The sequence below is a fragment of the Macrobrachium nipponense genome, chromosome 17 (assembly GCF_015104395.2).
Source record: "Macrobrachium nipponense isolate FS-2020 chromosome 17, ASM1510439v2, whole genome shotgun sequence".
NCBI classification, from domain to species: domain Eukaryota; kingdom Metazoa; phylum Arthropoda; class Malacostraca; order Decapoda; family Palaemonidae; genus Macrobrachium; species Macrobrachium nipponense.
In genome coordinates, this window is record NC_087210.1 from 34,899,447 (window position 1) to 34,908,356 (window position 8,910).

Here is an 8,910-nt window from a genome sequence, read left to right on the forward strand (position 1 = left end):
ATGGCTGTGATTTCACAACTAATTAAAATATCTCCTTGAACATAATTTATATATCAAATTTCTTTAAAAATTTTACTTGACAGACCTTGGTCAACCTTGACCTCCTCCAAGCCTTATCTAGTATATCAAAAGTTATTCTCGGAGTAACAATAACAACGCAATATCCATTAAATAACACTTCAAATATGTATATGTAATTGTGTCTATGTGTATATGTAGCTACTCTTGCGTAAGTACGCACACAAACACACACGCACAATCTATATATATATATATATATATATATATATATATATATATATATATATATATATATATATATATATCACTTCAAATTTGAATTCAGTAAATCATCTAAAATATATTTTCAGTGTTATCTTTATTTGAAACTTAACAACAACAGGACCAAGGAATTTATTCTGGATATGTTCGTAGGGTTATAACTGTACTTCACAGCAAGGCACAAAGGCACCTAAAAGTTGAACTATGGGTTTTCAAAAGGGTTGGAACATCTGGTGCCATAAACCGGCGGTTTCTTCCTTCGTGGATTTCCTGGAATGTCCTAAATGCGTCTAATAATTCCAACAATGACCTCAAAAGACACCAACTCATTCTCAGACTTAACTATGAAACGGTAGTCTAGATGCCATGGGCCTGATTTAGATCTAAAACGGGTCTCCAAGAAAGTCTTTCATGGAGAGCTGAGCTCCTAAAATATAGTACTTAGTATAATGGTTAAAATAGGCTAATCAATCTTCCATGCGTTAATAAAACTTATATTGCCATCAGTATATGGAAGCTATGGGACGGTTTTTCTTTTTCATATCTTTACGAATAACAAAAATGCTTACCCAGGGATTCAAAGGCTCAATAAAATGCGTGCGTGTGTGTGTGCGTGTGTGTGTGTGAGAGAGAGAGAGAGAGAGAGAGAGAGAGAGTACACAACAATATAAATATGTTTGGACGATAACCTACTAGTCGAAGTTACTAAATCCACGCCCTACGTTTTCAGCAAATAATGTTTGATCTATCCAGAAATTCGCAATTTGAGATTGATAGGAAACAACTCAGTCAGTGAAGACAAAAGGTCCCTGCTATCTAGAATTCCATAGAGATAGAGATATAGAGATCAAGATTCACCAAAAGCATGCCATGTCATGATCATTGCAGATCCTCACTCGGATAATGACCAGGCTAACTCAGTACGACAAAATTGGCTAAAATATCTCCGCTTTCGATGACAGCAGGTCACCATTTTCTAGCTGATAGAAACTAAAATGAAGAAAGGGTAATGACGTCAGTCCACTTGATTCAAAGTTTCCTTCAATGATACACACGATTCAGCAGAGCACTGGTTATTTTAATGGCACTGTGTTTACGAAAAAGGGTACAAACCATGGCCCTGTACAAATAATCTTACAACCTAAACCAATAAAGAATTTATGTTCATTGCGAAGAAATGTAGTTCGCGATGAAGCCTTCCTGAAACGAGTCCATTACCTGCATTAACAAATTATTTGTAACCCTTTCGCGTTAATCACAGCATTCTAGACCTATAAGCCAACCATCTTTCTAAATTACAGCTCTTGCATTTCGGTCTGAAAACAGTATTCCTACAGACAAGTAACGCCAAGTGACTGCACACAAGGAAAAATAAACACTGGGATGTGATTGGACAGAAAGACAGAAGCGTGGAGACTGCAGCGAATATTACAAGTTTCAAGGCCAGGTTTACTACCACAAAGCCATCACACTACTACTACTGCCTACCACTACAACTCCTGTTGAGTAACATCCTTTTACTCACAACCCCCAAAACGACCTTTTGCTGTCTCAACACACCCTCCCCCCCTTGTGCACTTAGTAGGTTGCTTCCTCACCACCACCACTATACTACTACGACTCCCGCGGCATCTCACTACCCGCTTATTCATTCATGGCCGCCATCCCTCTTACCCAACCCCAAGTCAATGGACCAGACAATGGGAAACAAAAGCTACTCGTATGTGGACACTTTATTTGGGGGTTAGGGTGTTGGGGTAAGGCATACTGGGCACCTTATTTTGTAAAATAATGGAAGAATTTGCATTTATAGAATAAATGCGCAAAACTAGACATACACGAAACATACAAGTCATATACTATATATAGTTATACGCACACGTATATATATATATATATATAATTATATATATATATATATATATATATATATATATATATATATATATATCTATGTGTGTGTGTGTAATTTGTGGCTGTTTCGTGTGTATGCCTACTTTTGTGCATTGATTTTACTGACGCAAATTCAAATAAAAAGATATATGTAGAAGCATAGATTGAAAAGAAGGACCTGTGGCAAAAGTATGACCCAACCATCAGCATAGATGCAAAGCTTTGCAAATGAAGCTCTGACCTCTGACGCTTTTATTGATTTACTGTTGCTCCCTTTTTTTCATTTTTCCTTGAAGGGTGCGACTATCTTTTTAAACGTCTGTATGCTCATTGTACCGTTTCTGGGGCATGTATCGCAGATGCCTGCCACTAAGCATTGGTCCTCTTGTCTTAAATAACTATAAAGAGAAAACCGGTCAAGATTTATAGCCAATGTTTCGCTTTTCCCTTTGGTGCTACATCTGTCTGTGTATATGATTTTCGAGTTCCAGGGAGTTAATAACTCATCAGTTTCCTCACTCAGTTTGTTCATTCTATCTGGGATATGTAGGTTTGGATCACAATGAAAGACAAGACTGTTCAGTATTTCCCATCTGCACTGAAGCCTTTAGTAGTAGGCTATCCAAAAAGTTTGAGATAACTTGAGGTTATCGAAGCTACAAAAATACTTTCAAGTAGCACATTTGGTGAGAAAGACCAGCAGTATATCATACTCATAAAGTAGCTTATATATGTATATATAGATATTTATTTATTTATTTATTTATCACTTTATCTTTTATATACATAGCGAGAGATCTCGTGCTCTTTAAAGAGTGGAAAAATGATGAAGTGCATTAAATCCAAGATTCCAAGTAATCTAGAAAATCCCCCCTGCAACATTTCCCTCACAATGATCCCAGGACATCTAACCTAAATTGCCTATATTTCTTTACCTGCACCGAAGCGCGCAGACGCCAGGGGTACTTCTTTTCTGAAAGACTATTACATCATCATTACCTTCCGCCGCGTTTCCCTCGCTGGTACACCCATAGCAACAGGGGACGAAGAAAAAAGGAAAAAGCCTGCGTCTCTCCTTTTCGTTCTCTTCAAGGAAATTTCTTGCATATCCCTTTTCCTTATGGCTGGGAGGGGAAAGTCATGTCAGTTAGGTGGTGGCATAGTTCTAGAATAAAGAATCGACTAGTTTTTAGGGAATTCTTCCAGTTCATTATTAATTACAGATAAATTACGCCTTATAAACGCAAGCCTTATCTAACATCCCCACCCAGCTCTCTCTCTCTCTCTCTCTCTCTCTCTCTCTCTTCTCTCTCTCTCTCTAGTAAGCGTTTGGGTGATCTTGGGGCTTTGACCGGATTTTTTATTTTATATATATATATATATATATATATATATATATATATATATATATATATATATTTAATACGGCAACCTTGTGAGGTGACTTTCAAGAGCACAGATGTTTATTCTGTCGAGACAAAAAACTTGTTTAATCTCAATTAAAGACAAAAGCGACTGATCATGAATAAAGCCCTTCTTTATTTCACGGTATAATTCGGTACGAACTAGTTTGGCAATGTTCTTCTTATGCAGTCCAAGAACTACTCGCCAAGGCTTGAGAGAACTGCTGCTTTGTGACAAGCCTCGATGTTTATTATGAGTACAATATCAATTATTCTTAGAAAATTCATAGTTGATTATATAATTTATCTATTATTCTTATAAAATATGTATTAAATTCCGTTATTACAAAAGATCAGTAAACGCAATCCAGTTTCAAATCCCTGCTAGGGTAATGGAATTTAAATAAAAACCAAGAGTATTGTAAAAACGTCAGTCTATATTATCATTATCATTATTATTATTATTATTTTTTTTTTTTGCTCTATCACAGTCCTCCAATTCGACTTGGTGGTATTTAGTGTGGGGTTCCGGGTTGCATCCTGCCTCCTTAGGAGTCCATCACTTTTCTTACTATGTACGCCGTTTCTAGGATCACACTCTTCTGCATGAGTCCTGGAGCTACTTCAGCCTCTAGTTTTTCTAGATTCCTTTTCAGGGATCTTGGGATTGTGCCTAGTGCTCCTGTGTTTATGGGTACGATTTCCACTGGCATATCCCATATCCTTCTTATTTCTATTTTCAGATCTTGATACTTATCCATTTTTTCCCTCTCTTTCTCTTCAACTTTGGTGTCCCATGGTATTGCGACATCAGTGAGTAATACTTTCTTCTTGACTTTGTCAATCAACGTCACGTCTGGTCTATTTGCACGTATCACCCTATCCGTCCTGATACCATAGTCCCAGAGGATCTTTGCGTGATCGTTTTCTATCACTCCCTCAGGTTGGTGCTCGTACCACTTATTACTGCAAGGTAGCTGATGTTTCTTGCACAGGCTCCAGTGGAGGGCTTTTGCCACTGAATCATGCCTCTTTTTGTACTGGTTCTGTGCAAGTGCCGGGCATTCGCTTGCTATGTGGTTTATGGTTTCATATTTCGTATTGCACTTCCTACATATGGGAGAGATGTTATTTCCGTCTATCGTTCTTTGAACATATCTGGTTCTTAGGGCCTGATCTTGTGCCGCTGTTATCATTCCTTCAGTTTCCTTCTTGAGCTCTCTCCTCTGTAGCCATTGCCATGTGTCATCGCTGCCTAGTTCTTTAGTCTGTCTCATGTATTGTCCTGCATTGGTTTGTTGTGCCAGTTCTCTGTTCTGTCTGTCATTCTCCTGTCTCTGTATATTTCTGGGTCTTCGTCTACTTTTATTAGTCCTTCTTCCCATGCACTCATTAGCCACTCGTCTTCACTGGTTTTCAGATATTGCCCCAGTGCTCTGTTCTCGATGTTAACGCAGTCCTCTATACTTAGTAGTCCTCTCCATCCTTCCTTTCGTGTTATGTATAGTCTGTCCGTATTTGCTCTTGGGTGTAGTGCTTTGTGTATTGTCATATGGTTCCTGGTTTTCTGATCTATGCTGCGGAGTTCTGCCTTCGTCCATTCCACTATTCCTGCGCTGTATCTGATTACTGGCACTGCCCATGTGTTTATGGCTTTTATCATATTTTCGGCGTTGAGTTTTGACTTGAGTATCGCCTTGAGTCTCTGCATATATTCTTTCCTGATTTTTGTCCTTCATCTCTTGGTGTTTTATGATTCCCCTCCTTCCATTATTCCCAGGTATTTGTATCCTGTCTCATCTATGTGTTTGATGTTGCTCCCATCTGGTAGCTTTATCCCTTCAGTTCTCGTTACTTTGCCTTTTTGTATGTTGACTAAGGCGCATTTTTCTAGTCCAAACTCCATCCTGATGTCCCCAGATACAATCCTTACAGTCTGGATTAGGGTATCTATTTCCTTGATGCTCTTACCATACAACTTGATGTCGTCCATAAACATCAGATGGTTGATTCTGTTGCCTCTTTTCTTGAGTTGGTACCCGGCATCCATCTTCTGTAGTACTTTTGTCATGGGAATCATGGCTACTACGAAGAGTAGTGGGGACAGTGAGTCGCCCTGGAAGATCCTTCTCCTGATATTAACCTCTGCTAGTCTTATTCCAGAGCTTGTAAGTATTGTATTCCAGTTGCGCATTGTATTTTTGAGGAAGCTGATGGTGTTTTCCTCTATATTTTCAGGCATTCTATTAGCCCCATATATTTTCAGGCATTCTATTAGCCCATATATTTTCTGGCATTCTTATTATGCCATGTGTGTGGTATCATGTCGAAGGCCTTTCTTATAGTCTATCCATGCCATGCTTAGATTGGTTTTCCTTCTCCTACTGTTCTTCATTACCATTTTGTCTATCAGGAGCTGGTCTTTTGTGCCCCTACACTTCCTTCTGCAGCCTTTCTGTAGGTGGGGGATGGTATTTGTCTCCTCTAGGTAATTGTATAGCGTTTCACTGATGATACCTGTTAGTAACTTCCGAACATTATTGGTAGGCAGCAGGTGATAGGCCTGTAGTTACTGGCTATATTTCCCTTACTCTTGTCTTTTTGTACTAAGGATGTTCTTCCTGTGGTCATTCATTTGGGTGCATGGTGATTTGTGATACAATGCTGGAGTTGTTTCTGCTATTCGTGGGTGTAGGGCCTTGAAGTTTTTGAAGCCAGTTAGTATTATTATTATTATTGTTTTTTTTTTTTTTTTTTTTTTTTTTTTTTTTTTTTTTTTTTTGCTCTATCACAGTCCTCCAATTCGACTTGGTGGTATTTAGTGTGGGGTTCCGGGTTGCATCCTGCCCTCCTTAGGAGTCCATCACTTTTCTTACTATTGTACGCCGTTTCTAGGATCACACTCTTCTGCATGAGTCCTGGAGCTACTTCAGCCTCTAGTTTTTCTAGATTCCTTTTCAGGGATCTTGGGATTGTGCCTAGTGCTCCTGTGTTTATGGGTACGATTTCCACTGGCATATCCCATATCCTTCTTATTTCTATTTTCAGATCTTGATACTTATCCATTTTTTCCCTCTCTTTCTCTTCAACTTTGGTGTCCCATGGTATTGCGACATCGTGAGTAATACTTTCTTCTTGACTTTGTCAATCAAACGTCACGTTCTGGTCTATTTGCACGTATCACCCTATCCGTCCTGATACCATAGTCCCAGAGGATCTTTGCGTGATCGTTTTCATATCACTCCCTCAGGTTGGTGCTCTACCACTTATTACTGCAAGGTAGCTGATGTTTCTTGCACAGGCTCCAGTGGAGGGCTTTTTGCCACTGAATCATGCCTCTTTTTGTACTGGTTTCTGTGCAAGTGCCGGGCATTCGCTTGCTATGTGGTTTATGGTTTCATATTTCGTATTGCACTTCCTACATATGGGAGAGATGTTATTTCCGTCTATCGTTCTTTGAACATATCTGGTTCTTAGGGCCTGATCTTGTGCCGCTGTTATCATTCCTTCAGTTTCCTTCTTGAGCTCTCCTCTGTAGCCATTGCCATGGTGTCATCGCTGCCTAGTTCTTTAGTCTGTCATGTATTGTCCGTGCATTGGTTTGTTGTGCCAGTTCTCTGTTCTGTCTGTCATTCTCCTGTCTCTGTATATTTCTGGGTCTTCGTCTACTTTTATTAGTCCTTCTTCCCATGCACTCATTAGCCACTCGTCTTCACTGGTTTTCAGATATTGCCCCAGTGCTCTGTTCTCGATGTTAACGCAGTCCTCTATACTTAGTAGTCCTCTCCATCCTTCCTTTCGTGTTATGTATTAGTCTGTCCGTATTTGCTCTTGGGTGTAGTGCTTTGTGTATTGTCATATGTTCCTGGTTTTCTGATCTATGCTGCGGAGTTCTGCCTTCGTCCATTCCACTATTCCTGCGCTGTATCTGATTACTGGCACTGCCCATGTGTTTATGGCTTTTATCATATTTCCGGCGTTGAGTTTTGACTTGAGTATCGCCTTGAGTCTCTGCATATATTCTTTCCTGATTTTGTCCTTCATCTCTTGGTGTTTTATATCCCCTCCTTCCATTATTCCCAGGTATTTGTATCCTGTCCTCATCTATGTGTTTGATGTTGCTCGCCCATCTGGTAGCTTTATCCCTTCAGTTCTCGTTACTTTGCCTTTTTGTATGTTGACTAAGGCGCATTTTTCTAGTCCAAACTCCATCCTGATGTCCCCAGATACAATCCTTACAGTCTGGATTAGGGTATCTATTTCCTTGATGCTCTTACCATACAGCTTGATGTCGTCCATAAACATCAGATGGTTGATTCTGTTGCCTCTTTTCTTGAGTTGGTACCCGGCATCCATCTTCTGTAGTACTTTTGTCATGGGAATCATGGCTACTACGAAGAGTAGTGGGGACAGTGAGTCGCCCTGGAAGATCCTTCTCCTGATATTAACCTCTGCTAGTCTTATTCCAGAGCTTGTAAGTATTGTATTCCAGTTGCGCATTGTATTTTTGAGGAAGCTGATGGTGTTTTCCTCTATATTTTCAGGCATTCTATTAGCCCCATATATTTTCAGGCATTCTATTAGCCCCATATATTTTCTGGCATTCTATTAGCCATGTGTGTGGTATCATGTCGAAGACTTTCTTATAGTCTATCCATGCCATGCTTAGATTGGTTTTCCTTCTCCTACTGTTCTTCATTACCATTTTGTCTATCAGGAGCTGGTCTTTTTTTGTGCCCTACACTTCCTTCTGCAGCCTTTCTGTAGGTGGGGGATGGTATTTGTCTCCTCTAGGTAATTGTATAGCGTTTCACTGATGATACCTGTTAGTAACTTCCACATTATTGGTAGGCAGGTGATAGGCCTGTAGTTACTGGCTATATTTCCCTTACTCTTGTCTTTTTGTACTAAGGATGTTCTTCCTGTGGTCATTCATTTGGGTGCATGGTGATTTGTGATACAATGCTGAGTTGTTCTGCTATTCGTGGGTGTAGGGCCTTGAATTTTTGTTTTTTAGCCAGTATTTATTATTATTATTTTTTTTTTTTTTTTTTTTTTTTTTTTTTATTTTTTTTTTTTTTTTTTTTTTTTTTTTGCTCTATCACAGTCCTCCAATTCGACTGGGTGGTATTTATAGTGTGGGGTTCCGGGTTGCATCCTGCCTCCTTAGGAGTCCATCACTCTTCTTACTATGTGTGCCGTTTCTAGGATCACACTCTTCTGCATGAGTCCTGGAGCTACTTCAGCCTCTAGTTTTTCTAGGTTCCTTTTCAGGGATCTTGGGATCGTGCCTAGTGCTCCTATGATTATGGGTACGATTTCCACTGGCATA